General features: G+C 35.4%; 1 protein-coding gene across 1 annotated transcript in view; it reads right to left on the reverse strand.

Annotated features, from left to right (window-relative positions):
* Positions 1-7,938, reverse strand: part of LOC128219362 (uncharacterized) — a 34,362-nt gene extending 26,424 nt beyond the window's left edge. The window contains exon 1 of the mRNA XM_052927169.1: positions 7,913-7,938. The gene's annotated coding sequence lies outside the window, so the exon portion shown is untranslated. The remainder of the gene's footprint in view (positions 1-7,912) is intronic.
* Between the last annotated feature and the right edge of the window lie 7,755 nt (positions 7,939-15,693).

The following is a 15,693-nucleotide window of genomic DNA, read 5'->3' on the forward strand; positions in this document are numbered from 1 at the left end:
TATGAGCCACTTCTCACCTGTACACGTCAACATAACATAAGAGCCACTCCTCACGTGTACACGTCAAAATAACATATGGGCCACTTCTCACATGTACACGTCAACATATAATATGAGCCACTTCTCACCTGTACACGTCCACATAACATATGAACCACTTCTCACGGGTACATGTCCACATAACAAATGAGTCCATCCTCAGGTGTTCACGTCAACATATCATATGAGCCACTTCTCACCTGTACACGTCAACATAACAAATGAGCCACTTCTCACGTGTACACGTTAACATAACATATGAGCCACTCCTCACCTGTACACGTCAACATATCATATGAGCCACTCCTCACCTGTACACGCCCACATAACAAATGAGTCACTTCTCACCTGTACACGTCAACATAACATATGAGCCACTTCTCACGTGTACACGTCAACATATCATATGAGCCACTTCTCACATGAACACGTCAACATAACATATGAGCCACTTCTCACGTGTACACGTCAGCATAACATATGAGCCACTCCTCACCTGTACACGTCAACATATCATATGTACCACTTCTTACCTGTACACGTCCACATAACTTATGAGCCACTTCTCGCGTGTACACGCCCACATAACAATTGAGGAACATCTCACGTGTACACGTCAACATAACATATGAGAGACTTCTCACGTGTATACGTCAACATAATATATGTGCCACTTCCTTACGTATAAACGTCAACATTACATATACGCCACTTCTTACGTATACACGTGAACATAATATATAAGCCACTTCTCACGTAGACATAAGATATGAGTCACTTCTCACGTGTACACGCCAACATAACATATGAGGCATTACTCGAGTGTAGACGCCAATATAACATTATTTATTTTAAAATCTAACCTAACGTCGAACAATCATATTAAGCTGTTACCAACACTTTAATATACAGATACATATGCAATATACAAACTTTAAATTGCCAAAACATACACATCTTTTAAAAAGTTAACATTGGTTGAACACATGAGCAGACAATTAGATGATAATAATATCATAAATTAGAAAATTAATCAACTGAAGTGATATTCCAGAGTGCGTCATGTTTCTATGTCTCTGAGAACGTCATTAAACAAACATAGTACGTAAGGACACAGATACATGTTTCTATGGCGCAATGAACACAAACATAATAGCACCCAAAACTATATTCATTATAATAAAAAGCTCTAGTGCTTTAATTGATGAAAGTAATTAAAACAGGAACTATACTCTTAACCGAAGTAAAAGGCTCAACGTACAGCACAACGTGTAATGAATATGTATATACATTTGACAGAGACAGTAAAACACACGCACATACATATGTATTTTATGTAAGGGGCAAAGAATAGCTTGATTGAAATCTGTTTCATCATGTTTTTTGATAAAGAGCTTATTAAATGCCGAACAAATACCAAAAACGATCACCTCTATACCTTGTTATAGCATGGGGTATATTTTTTTCAAATTGAATGAGCTCTTCTCAGAGGCTCATCTCTTTGTGGGGAGCCCCCTTACATTCCTTTCAATAGTACATAAAGAATGCGTAGTTGACTACAGATTGTTAGCATATCATATTACTTCCTCAATGAAATAGATCAGCTTTAAACTGAATCCGTGCTCCTGTCAAAAAGACCTGTCAATCTCTGCAAGATAGTGTGAGGTAATTTAAATCAGCATTGACGCTGAAATCGCGCCTTTGCACATGCAAACAGTAGGCGTAAATATATGTGCATGCGCATGCGCAGTTTTAGCAATTTACTTATTCATGAAGAGTTGTCTTCAGCAATAAGTAACGATTTTTCTGACACAAATAATAAACTGAACTTTTTAAAAATCTAGCGCCTCTGATTTGCTGACAATGTAGGGCAAATACCAATGTAAGTTATCGTATTTGACTAAATTGAAGGCACTGATGCCAAAATGAGCTGATTCTTAGACAAGAAAATAGGTCAAAACAGTTAATTTGTGATAGTGTATCTCTAAAACATGGTTTCTATTTTAAAAGGGTAAAACATTTTTTTCCATATCGACAAGACACTGAGTAAATATTTATAGCTCTTAGATACAGGGTTTGACAAGCTGATGATATTTCAATTGCCTTTATTTGCCTTTCAGTATTGCACGTAAGCCTTATTCAGTGGCATATCGAATGACATATCATTAAGGTTGTTTGTCTGATATTTTCTTCCACAATTCAACCTTATTTCACTTCCTTAATGGTATAGGGCACAGTATGAATACCTTTTCAATACCTTATTTACCTTTTAAGAAAAGCTAGTTCAATGGTAAACAATCTATAAGGAACATAATTACATTATCCTTGGTTTCATACAACAATATATTAAAATACAAACATATTTAAATACAAAGTGTATTTTACTATATGATATGTGCAAACGCTCAATAATTTACCACTTATCAACAAGAAAGAATCATGAAGGGTAGAAAAAAGGGTTACTGCAATGCCTGTATTGCATTTAAAGATTAAAATTGTTGCTAGACACAGCTGTTCACAAAAGATTCAACTTTATAGATGATATACATTATACTTCACATAATGTGAGATATTAAAATATGAAGCATAATGGTTTTAAACAGAATCAATATGCCTTTTATAAATTTTGTGTTTTGTTTCCGTTGAAAGAGCTCTATAAAACAACATGTTAAAGCCATAAAACATTCAAAACATGTCTAGACAATAATAAACTTTAACACCTGTAACAAACTTCAAGTGTCAACTTTCAACTTATAAACACAAATGTATTATCTTACACAATTTGTTATACATAACTATGGCTCTCAATAAGCATAAACATTCTCAAAATAAGCAGCACACGAATGAATTTCAGAACACTGTAATCATTGGTAAAAATATACTAGTATAGTATGAACACTCTTAATGCTTTTATACTTTCTCTAGCAAATTACATTACTTTCCTTAAATTTCTTGGTTATTGGAACCCGTATTTACATAAATGTTTGTATATATTTCTAACATTCTAACGATACAGCAACTTTAAGAAACTCAATCAAAGTAATGTTGATACATCATGTTTATCAGCATAGTTTTCAGGATTATGATGGAATCTCGGTTAGATGCAAGTAAAGCTATGTATTATCATTATAAATCACAATAACTCTAAAGTCACTTAAGTAGAGTACACTTAACGTGAATTCAAAACATTTTGATATATGAAACAAGACATGATACATAACTTGAGAACTAAAGCATATGTAGCAAGTATGGAACAAAACAATGAATCATAATTTGTACATGATTATACCTTTATAAAGAACACATAAACATATAACATAGTTATAAGTAAAAATAAACCTTAGTAATACTTAAAGTACAGCAAGAAATGAGCGTACACAAAACCAAGATATTGATGACGGATGCAGGAATATTTCAGACGGATCAACACTGCAGAGCTAACGCAAACACTCGTATATTGTTTTTCAATCAAACAGGGGCATAACTCAACAATTATTAAAACCAGAGTTATGGTCTTTGCTTTTATTTTACATATTATCTCAGGTAATATATGTACCAAGTTACATTTGGATATCTGGAATGTTTCGTACTCCAACACACTGTTGATGCTGCTGACAACGATCCAATGCTAGACAATTGCTTGACTTTCTTTAACTGATGACAAAAAAACATTCTATGTACACAACAAATGTAATGGTATGAGGCTCTATTTGGCTATAAGATGACCAAAATGGTTTATACGCTCGTCATACAAATTGCTCGTGATATATGAATAGGAAAAATATATAATGCATTATACACGTTGGTACCAAATAGACAAAACAAATATTTACAATGCTTTTTTTAATGTTTTATACTCGAGATAGGAGAGGTTTGGTAAATCGGAATAAATAAACTGCTATAAAAGCTCTTGTCCAATTTTTGATCATTATACATATGTTTCAGTAAGGCACTTAACCTGCAGGGTTTGAAAGTTAAAATTTGACATGACTTACAGGGACTTGACATGGTGTATTTAAGATTGCTATTAGTTGCATATGCTCGTATATATTTAAATTATCATTCAATTTACAAACCCTTTCTTTACAAGTAACTCTAGTTTGTGAATTATGCTTCATCTCTTGTAGTATCTTAAATACAACTAAAAAATTGACTATGCAGGGTTATGAAGATACAATTACATATGATTTTATGCACATTCATGATTAAATCACTGAATACCTCTGTTATGAATTGAACAGACCATCTGGATAATAATTGTTATTATTTTGTCCATCTGAAACTGTTTTTTAATGTAAAAAATCCATTTTTATATTCGCAACTTTCAAAATAGTCAGCTACATTTCTTTGACTTTTGTATTTAAGTATTTATTCAAGTCGGATTAAATAAGATTATCTCAATGAAATATGTTTTCAATTTTCAAGACTATTGTTGCAGCAGGTAAGAACCATGTCACTACGAACTAGTTTAGTCCCGTTTGTCACTTCCACAATCATTTCATTATCATCATTGCCCGTTGTCCTTTTTCATCTTCTTATTCCTTTTCTTCACCTCGGCATCTGCTCTTTTGTTGGCAATGGCTGTGCACTGAAACATGTGAACTGTTGTAATTCTAGCTTTCCAAATTAAGCAACAACTATGTATGATGTCTTATCCTCCAGCAACACTTACACATCATCATACAAGGTTTAAACTTCACTAATATAAACATAAAACAAATCAATATATAAAATCTACTTATATCATGTATATTTACAACTAAACTTTAATTGAGATTTAGTGGTTTCATTTTTAGCAGGTGAAGCGGCATAAATGAATAGTTAAGTGGAAGTTTGCACTATTCAATGTTGACCCTTATTACAATGTAAATAAGGGCTGGCCTTGTAAATGGAAAGTTTTCACTTTATTGGTAAAAACTAAAGCTTTTCAGTATGTTCTTACACAAACTATATGGTTATATACATGCGACTGTGTCATATCGACCCATTTATTCTAAAAAAGTACATTCTACCAATCTTTAACCATATTTATGCGAAAAGCTACAGAAACAAGCTCAGTAGCAAAAAGTTGAAACATAAACCCCGTTTAATGGTACTGGGTAAACGCCAAAGACATAAAACATAAAATCACAAACAAGAAACATGGAATTAATTAAAGCATAATACTAGTATATTTTGAACACGTTATGATTCTAACTGTCAACTCAAACACAGAACATTTTTTGATAGTTTGCTAATTATAGAACATTTATTTTATGAAAAAAAATACGAAGTTAGTCTAAACTTCAATGAAACGAACATGTACATAATATAGTGTTAGTTTAGAGGTTGTGTCAATGTCAAAGGGAAGAGTATACACCAGGGTATACCCCCAGTAAATTTACATGTTACTGGCTGTTCCAAGGCGGTCCCTTACAATCCTTGATAAGCAATCCTAGTTTTTTTATATGGATATATGTATAGTGTTTTTTGTGGAGTTTTTTGATGTGGTTCCATGTTTCGTGATAATTGGCCAGTTTGTCTCTAGTTGAGAATGATTTAAGTTTCGAGAACACCTTACCATTATGATATCTATTCATCTGTTTCTGCGCCAGACCGTTGACTTGGTTATCATATTGGTGAAGACATGGGTTTATATTTTATCATACAATATACACCTTTTTCCCCAATAAAGTTGGCTTGGATTTCGCCTGGGAGACTACTAGAACTTCACAGACTTCACATTTATGACACGTCCTTGCCTCGCTTCAGGATTAACGTTGTGAGGTTCTGCAGATGAGAGTTAAAGAAAAATTGTTTATATTAAAACAAAAATCATGTTCTTCTAAAAGGGAATACTTTATAATATATCCAGGTCGTATAACGCCATTCAATGCATATTGATGAAGCCCCTCATCAGTATCAAACGAAATACAGTACACAGTAACACAGTAACTCTTTAGGTTGTCAAATTTCGCACGTTGAAACTGTGCATGACGTCAACGTCATTGATATTTCATCCGGTTATACACGTTCTACAATATTTAAATACTACTACCGATAGTCGAGATAGTCGAGATATAAATTGATGTTTTTGTCGTTATAACATAACATGATCATGTGATTATAATTTTTGTACATGACGTTCACATCTAGTCGTTCAACACTTATTATCATTATAAAGACATTTGTTCTTTTACTTCCTTGACCATACATATAATCGTCAACATTTAAACCGATAACGTGATATGTCGTGCCGGATTATGCTAGGCTAACAAAATATCAACGCACCAAAAGTCAAGAATCAAACTTACAAATTCAAACTCGCTCAAAATTTTAAATAAAGAACAGTTTTAACGAAATATCAACATAAGTTAACCGATTAAATAGAACAGTACTTTGTTTTTTTCCGTATGCCTTTGAATTTCAAGTAAAGTCAAAATTGTAATGACATATCAGCATTCTTAGCGTTAATTTTACTTTTTATTCGTCTGACCTTGTCTTGAGAAAAAGTACAATATGTTCCAGATCAGTATTGACTAATAAATAATACATCAATAAGTTCTCTCTCTATTCTGGATTTATTCAATTTTAACCCCTTAAAGTATAATTCAATTCATTGCTTAAATCGGCTGCAAACGAATATTCGAATACTTGATTCAACGTTTGGAATTCGAATGTCAAAATCGATATTCGAATATTTGTTGTTCTTTGTTGAATCAACACAATGCTAAAACCTTTTGCCTACAACAGTGCTCTTGTGTATGAAGTTATTTTGTCTTGCTTTTTTTAAAAACGGGTGACCCTTTTTGCCAGAAACGTGCATGAACTTGATGACAATACACTATATACGCGCCTAGTCTCAATTAGGGACATATCGTCGGGTACTATAAAAACATTTCCCGTATGTTTACAATAACTGTTGCGGATCCGTGGTCTAGTGGTAACATACTTGTCTATCAAACCAGGGGTCGTATGTTCAATTCCCGGTCGCTCAACTAAAAATACAAATCGACTTTCGGGAGTGACGTTAAATGGGGGGGGGGGTCATGTGTGACAGTGCTATGCACTGGTGTACGTTAAAGAACCAGGGTAGCTCTAACCTGGGTTATATTCTGTCTGTGCGCTATGCTCCAACAACCTATAATGACTTACAATCTTATCGGATCACTCGCCGAATGGACAAGGCCCGAGTGCGAGTATGAATAATCTTACACACCCGCAATTACAATAAATGGATATTAGTCAAGTGACAAAACAAACAGTTTTTGCATGCTCTACTTATTTCATCATATATACCTAATGTATAAGACTGTATGAATAAAGTTATTAATAATTAGTTACAAAGCATTAGTATTTTTATTGTATTCATAAGCGATAAAACATTTCATGTAAATATATATTAATTTAAACAAATCTGAAATAGATGTAAATCAGAGCTATAATAAGCAATATTTTAGTTAGTATATGTCAATGTTCGTTTTATGCATAATAATGTCCGTAACTCCATTATTACGTTATATTTTATATCTCTCTATAAAGAGACCATCATGTTTTATGGGATGCGCTTCATGAGGAAACTTTAACTGCTGACTTTCAGGTATGCATAGTACCTGTATTTCTAAATTGATATGCCGGTGCTCATCGATCCATGTAATCAGTTTAATATTAAATATGTTTCGTGTTCAACTAGTAACGTACTACAAAGTGTATCAACGGGGCAATCTGCATCTCAAAGAAACCAAAACAAATGCAAAATATTTCTAGGAACGATATATATAAACATAGTATTTCACTTTATATTTAATAACCAAAAAATATTAAAATGCATCGTTTATTCAATTGTGGTGCTTCTTGTTTTATTTTTCGATATAATGAGTAAAAAGGTTCATACCTACGCGGTTATCTCTAGTATACCTCTATTGCGCGATATCAATCAAATACGTCACTATAACACTGTAACCATCATTACGTCTCTATAACACTCTATTCCTCAATCACGTCTCTATAACACTGTATCCCTTGATAGCGTCTCTTTAACACTGTAACCATCGATTACGTCTCTATAGCACTGTATTCTTCGATAACGTCGCTATAACACTGTTTTCCTCGATAACGTCTCTATAACACTGTAAACATCGATTACGTCTCTATAACACTGTATTCCTCGATTACGTCTCTATAACACTGCATCCCTCGATTACGTCTCTATAACACTATATCCCTCGATTAAGTCTATATAACACTGTATCCATCGATTACGTCTCTATAACACTCTATCCCTCTGTTGCGTCTCTTTAACGCTGTATCCCTGTATTGCATCTCTGTAACACTGTATCCCTCGATTGCCTCTCTATAACACTGTATCCCTCTGTTACGTCTCTATAACATCATAACCCTCTGTTACGTCTCCATAACAATGTATCCCTGTATTAAGTCTCTATAACACCGTATCCATCGATTACGCCTCTATTACACTTTATCCCTCGATTACGTCTTTATAACACTGTATCCCTTGATAGCGTCTCTTTAACACTGTAACCATCGATTACGTCTCTATAGCACTGTATTCTTCGATTACGTCGCTATAACACTGTTTTCCTCGATAACGTCTCTATAACACTGTAAACATCGATTACGTCACTATAACACTGTATTCCTCAAATACGTCTCTATAACACTGTATTCCTCGATAACGTCTCTATAACACTGCATCCCTCGATTACGTCTCTATAACACTATATCCCTCGATTAAGTCTCTATAACACTGTATCCATCGATTGCGTCTCTATAACACTCTATCCCTCTGTAACGTCTCTATAACACTGTATCCCTCTGTTGCGTCTCTTTAACGCTGTATCCCTGTATTGCATCTCTATAACACTGTATCCCTCGAATGCCTCTCTATAATACTGTATCCCTCTGTTACGTCTCTATAACATCATAACCCTCTGTTACGTCTCCATAACAATGTATCCCTGTATTAAGTCTCTATAACACCGTATCCATCGATTACGCCTCTATTACACTTTATCCCTCGATAACGTCTTTATAACACCGTATCCCTTGATTGCGCCTCATAACAATGTATCCCTTGATTATGTCTTCATACCAATGTATCCCTCGATTATGTCTCTATAACACTGTATCCATCGATTGCGTCTCTATAACACTGTATCCATCGATTGCGTCTCTATAACACTCTATCCCTGTATTGCGTCTCTGTAACACTGTATTCCTTGATTGCGCCTCTAGAACACTGTATCCTTATATTGCGTCTCTATAACACTGTATCCCTGTTTTGCGTCTCAATACCACTGTATCCTATTCATCGTCTCTATTACATTGTATCCCTCGATTGCGTCTCTTTAAGACTGTATCCCTCGATTAAGTCTCTATAACACTCTTTCACTGTAATGCGTCTCTATAACACTGTATCCCTTGATAACGTCTCTATAACACTGTATTTTTCGATTATGTCTCTATTACACTCCATCCCTTGATTACGTGTCTATAACCCTGTATCCATCGATTACGTCTCACTAACACCGCATCCCTCGATAACGTCTCTATAACACTGTATCCCGGTATTACGTCTCCATAACACTGTATCCATCGATAACGTCTCTATAACACTCTATTCCTGTAATGCGTCTCTATAACACTGTATCTATTGATTACGTCTCTATAACACTGTATCCCTGTATTACGTCTCCATAACACTGTATCCATCGATAACGTCTCTATAACACTCTATTCCTGTAATGCGTCTCTATAAGACTGTATCCAACAATTACGTCTCTATAACGCTGTATCCCTGTATTGCACTCCATAACACTGTATCCCTGTAATAAGTCTTTATAACACTGTATCCTCGATTACGTCTCTATAACACTATATCCCTCTGTTGCGTCTCTATAACACTGTATCCCTCTGTTGCGTCTATTTAACACTGTATACCTGTGTAACGGTTCTAAAAAACTGCATTCCTCGATTACGTCTCTATAACACTGTATCCATCGATTACATCTCTATAACACTGTATCCCTGGACTGCGTCCCTATAACACTGTATCCCTCGATTACGTCCCTACAACACCGTATCCATCGATTACGTCTCTATAACACTGAATTCCTCGATTTCCTATCACTTTATCCCTCGATTACTTCTTTTAACACTGTATCCCTCGATTACGTCAATATAACACTATATCCCTCGATTACGTCTCTATAACACTGTATCCCTCGATTACGTCTCTATAACACTGTATCCCTGTATTGCATCTCTTTAACACTGTATTCCTCGTTTACATCTTAATAACACTGTAACCATGTGTTAGGTTTAAATAACAGTGTATCCCTCGATTACGTCTCTATAACACTGTATCCATGTATTGCGTTTTTATAACACTTTATCCCTGTATTGGGTCTCTATAACACTTTATCCCTCTGTTAAGTCTTTATAACACTGTATCCCTGTATTACGTCTCTATAACTCTGTATCCCTCGATTGCGTCTCTAAAACACTGTATCCCTCGATTTCGTCCCTATAACACTGTATCCCTCGATTGCGTCTCTAAAACACTGTATCCTTCGATTGCGTTCCTATAACACTGTATCCCTTTATAGCGTCTCTATAACAGTGTATCCCTCGAGTTCGTCTCTATAACACTGTATCTATGCATTACGTCTCTAAAACACTATATCCCTCGATTGCGTCCCTATAACGCTGTATCCCTCGATTGCGTCTCTATAACACTGATCCCTCGATTACGTCTCTATAACACTGTATGCCTCGATTACGTCTCTATAACACTGTATCCCTCGATTGCGTCTCCATAACACTGTATCCTTGTATTGCGTCTCTATAACACTGTATCCCTCGATTGCGTCTCTAAAACAATGTATCCCTCGACTGCGTCCGTATAACACTGTATCCCTTTAATGCGTCTCTATAACACTGTATCCATCGATTACGTTTCTATAACACTGTATCTATGTATTATGTCTCTATAACACTGTATCCCTCGATTGCGTCCCTATAACGCTGTATCCCTCGATTGCGTCTCTATACTAACACTGTATCCGTCTATAACACAGTATCCCTCAATAACACGATATCCCTCTTGTACGTTGTATCCCTGTGTTACGCAGTATCCCTCTATTATACAGTATCCACCTATAGTACGCGATACTTCGTCATAGAGGGATGCCACGTAGAAGAGTGATACTACGTAATAGAGGGACAGCGTGTTAAAGAGGGTTTCCACGTTGTCCCTCTATACGTAGTATCCCTCTTCTACGTGGTATCCCTCTCTGACGAAGTCTCTCTGTTACTCGATATTCTTCTATTACGTAATAGCCCTTTATAATGCAGTATTCTTCCTAAACGCAGTTTTCCTCTGCTACGCCACTGGTTCTCTCTATTACGTGATATCACTCTATTTTTAATCCATATTCATCTATTACGCAGTATCCTCTTGTACGCAGTATCCTTCTTTAACGCGGTATATATTCAAATCCAACTATCTCTCAATAACGCAGAATACACATATTATGCAATATCCATCTATAACACGGTATCCCTCTAAAACGCGGTACACAGTATCCCTCTATTTTGCGGTTCCCCTCTATTTCAGTGTTCCTCTTTATGGCACGGGATCTCTATATCACGTGGTATCCCTCTTTAACGTGATTTCTCTCTATAATGTATCATCTCTCTGCATTAACTGGGTCCCTCCATATGATGGTATCCCTCTTTAACGTGTTTTCTCTCTATTACTTGACATCTCTCTACTACATGGCATCTCTCTATTACACGGTATCTCTCTTTTACATTGTATCCCTCTGTTACATAATATCCCTCTAACACGTGATATCCATCTATTGCGTAGTATCCCTCTGTTAGGTGGTTTCCCTCTATTACATATTATCTCTTTATTACGTGGTATCGCTCTATAGCGTGGTATCCCTCTATAACGTGGTATCCTTTCATTACGTAGTATCATAAGGGCTATTGCGTGCTGTCCCTCTATAACGTTGTACCCCTAAATTACGAGGTATCCCTATATAACGTGGTATTCCTCTATTACAAAGTATCCCTCTTTTACATTTTATCTCTCTATAACGTTGTATCCCTCTATTACGTGGTTTCCCTCTGTTAAAAATATCCCTGTTTTACGTGTATCCCTCTATTACGTGGTACCTCTCTATTACGTGGTTTTCATCTATTACGTGGTATCCCTATATTACGTGGTACTTGTCTATAACGTGATATCCCTCTATTACGTGGTACCTCTCTTTTACATGGTACCTATCTATGACATGATATCTCTCTATAACGTTGTATGCCTCTATTACGTGGGATCCCTCTATTATATTGTATCTCTCAATGACATGCTTTCCCTATATTACGTGGTATCCCTCTATCACGTGGTATTCCTTAATTACGTGGTTTCTCTCTATCACGTGGTATTCCTTTATTACGTGGTTTCTCTCTATTACAGGGTATCCCTCATTACGTGGTTTGACTTTATTACGTGGTTTCTCTCTATTACAGGGTATCCCTCATTACGTGGTTTGACTTTATTATGTGGTTTCTCTCTATTACAGGGTAGCCCTCATTACGTGGATTGACTCTATTACGTGGTATCTCTTTTTTACATGGTATCCCTCTATTGGGCTGTATCTCTCTATTGCGTGGTTTCTCTCTATTACACGGTATCCCTCTATTACGTGGTTTGTCTCTATTATGTGGTTTCTCTTTAATACATGGCATCCCACTATTACGTAGTATTTCTGTATTACACGGTATATCTCTATTACGTGGTATCTCTTTATTACATGGTGTCCCTCTATAACGTAGTATCCCTGAATAACATGGTATCTCTGTATGATGTGGTATCCGATTGTTACAGGATATCTGTATATTACGCAGTATACCTCTATAACGCGGAAGACAATATCCCTCTTTTATAAGGTATCTCTCTATTATATGTATATCTTGATTACGTGGTTTCTATCAATTACTTGATATTCACTTATTACGTGGTATTCCTCAATAACATGTAATCCGTCTGTTACATGATATCTCTCAATTACGTGGTATCCCTCTATAACATGTAATCCGTCTGTTACATTTTATCTCTCTATTACGTGGCATCCCTCTATTACATGTAATCCGTCTAGTACATGATATCTCTCTATTACTTGGTATCTCTGTATTACATGGTTTCTGTCTGTTACGTGGTATATCTCTATTTCATGATATCTACCGTTTACGTTACATCCCTCTTTAACATGGTATTTCTCTATCAGATGTCATCTCTCTATTTCTTGGTAATGTACGTTGTTAAGTGGTATCTTTATATTACATAGTATCCCTCTATAACGCCGCACGCGGTATCACTATTACGTGGTATCCCTCTACTACATAGTATCCGTTTATTACAGGATCTCTTTATTATACGTGGTATCCTTAATGAATGGTATCCCTCTATAACATTTAATCTCTCTCTTACGTGGTATACCTCTTTTACTTGGTAACCCTCTTTAACGATGTACCCCCTCTCAAATACGGTATCGCTCTATTACCCAATATCCCTCTATAACATGGTATCCCTCTTTGACGTGGTATCCATATAGTACGTGGAATCCTTATATTTCATGGTATCCTTATATAACGCGACATCCCTCTAAAACGCTGTATCATTCTTCTACGTGGTATCCCTCTGTGACGAAGTATCTCTCTGTTACTCGATATTCTTTTATAACCAAGTATTACTCTATAATTCAACTTTCTTCCTTAACGCAGTTCTTCTCTGCTACGCCACTGGTTCTCTATATTACGTGACATCACACTATTTCTACACGATATTCATAAATAACGCAGTATTCTCTTGTACGCCGTATCCTTCTTTAACGCTGTATGTATTCAAATCGAACTATCGCATTATGCATCTATAACGCAGAATCATCAATAAAATGATCCGTACCAGAGCATTGCAAATTCTGTTGTTTTAAAAATACGAAATAAAGTGAAGTACATAGTAAAGAAAATGTTGTTGACCGGAAAGGAAATATGCCTCTGTGAATGGCCTTTTTGATTGCCAGAATGTGATCAAATCACATCATGGTTGCCATATTTGGTCTATTTGACACTGAATATGCTGAACAAGAGCTGGGCATATGTTTGATATGTTTTTAAATGGATTTATTGGTGGCAAAACATTTTCTTTTGCCACTAAGTAGACTTAGTTAGAACTGCATAAGTTTCTGTTGTGCTCTAAAAGTTCTTCCCAAACTGTGTCACGTGGCATAAATGCTGCGCATGTGTTTTTTGGGTCTGAGTGGGCAATACGGTTGCCAAACTGTGGAACTTTTGTCACTGAGTAAGCTAAAATATAAACTGTTTTTACAAAGGAATAAAATGTTTGAAATACCATGTTTATGACTTAATTGAATATTTCTTTTTCTAGTTTAGCTATTAGATTTTTCTTTGAGACGCATATACTATTAAAATAGAATGCTAAAGGTTCGAAAAAAAATTATTGCACGCTATCGCTCTCCTATTTCAGCTGCAAATAAGCAGTTATTTTGTTGAAACACTATCTTGATTCTTATTCTTTCAGTATAAAACAAGCGTGAATACGTAGATGTTTTTTGACAGTATGCTATTCTTTTTTTGGTTCGAAAGATATTTATTTCATTACTTTCCCCAATGTCCTGCAACATTATACTGCTAAGACAGATATTGATAGCATAAGTTGAGAAATATTGTCTTTATCATTATATCTCATGTTCATTTCAGCACAGTCTATTTGCATTTTATTATAAATATTAAAAGTTCTCAGTTACCATATTACCATAAACGCGACCAAAACGATTGAAGGAACACATTTGATGATAAGATGATAACTGTTTTATAATGTTCTTCATACTGATATAAAATACTTAGCATTTCAAAAGCAGGGTCAAATTCATTTAAATATCGAAACGCAAATATTGACCAATTTTGACATTTACATTTTATTTAAAAAGAGCATGTGAGTTTCATGTAATTCCATCCAGCCGGATTTATTACTTTCAAGGTATTCAAGTGTTTTTACAACCTAATGTGTTAATATTCTAGTACCAATGTCTATCCAGGTATTTAGAAAGTCGAAACGTGTTTCTATGAGTCTACGTACTGCGCCGAACCCGATTAGAGCGAAACTCTGAATGTTCAATTGTTCAATTGTGGTCCCAAGCAGCCCTCTGTATCCTATTTTCGGTTACAGATAAGCTTACTTATCAAGCAAGTTCCAGGCGGTCTTTTTCATAGCCAAACCATCTCATATGCATCTCTAAATAAGCCTTATAGACCACATCATTTTGGCACCCATAAACCCCAGTCCGCAAAATAAGCCCCCGTAAACTTCTCATAATAGGCCTCTAGTGCCAACTATTACACATTTTAGAAACATATGACTAAATATGAAAATAGAGCTAATAATCTACGATGTCCGAAGATTCATTGAAGCTTATCTGTGATGAGGACCTTTATCGCACTAAATGAGCATTATCAGCATACACAAATCGAAAATGCTACTTCTGAGAAATGGGACTACTCAAGATTAAAGCAATTAAGACCTCAAACATATATATAAGAAACGTATCTAGTATTCCGCGTATATTT

Source organism: Mya arenaria, chromosome 15 (assembly GCF_026914265.1).
Source record: "Mya arenaria isolate MELC-2E11 chromosome 15, ASM2691426v1".
In the NCBI taxonomy this organism is placed as follows: domain Eukaryota; kingdom Metazoa; phylum Mollusca; class Bivalvia; order Myida; family Myidae; genus Mya; species Mya arenaria.